Raw genomic sequence first — 361 nt, 5'->3', positions numbered from 1 at the left:
AAAAGGACCAGGACAAGATTAGATTCAACTTTACTTGTGCACAGGACAAGTACAAAGACAACGAAATGCAGTTTGCATCCAACCAGAAGGTCAAAAAGAACAGGAAAGTGCAATGTGATATTGCATAGACAGGACAAGATATGACAATAGGATACTAGGACAATATAGTGAAGTGTAGACACTAGTGTACAGTTGGTTTACAGAAGGTGGTTTAGGTCGGATTCGAAGCCGGGCCTCTGCAAAGTTCTCAGCTTACACGGGGCACACGGTCTACTGAGTAAACTTGAGGTCGCCCCAAATATCCTCTATTCTTCAAGAAGTCAGTGGCCAGTTGGTGGCTAGCTAGTGAAGGGTTGCTTCC

General features: G+C 44.3%; 1 protein-coding gene across 1 annotated transcript in view; it reads right to left on the bottom strand.

Annotated features, from left to right (window-relative positions):
* Positions 1–361, bottom strand: part of rtn4ip1 (reticulon 4 interacting protein 1) — an 11,799-nt gene that overhangs the window by 10,470 nt on the left and 968 nt on the right. The window lies entirely within an intron of this gene.

This window comes from Etheostoma spectabile, chromosome 20 (assembly GCF_008692095.1).
Source record: "Etheostoma spectabile isolate EspeVRDwgs_2016 chromosome 20, UIUC_Espe_1.0, whole genome shotgun sequence".
NCBI lineage: Eukaryota > Metazoa > Chordata > Actinopteri > Perciformes > Percidae > Etheostoma > Etheostoma spectabile.
The sequence above is the reverse complement of the archived record's forward strand: the minus strand, read 5'-3'. Positions and strand labels throughout refer to the sequence as shown.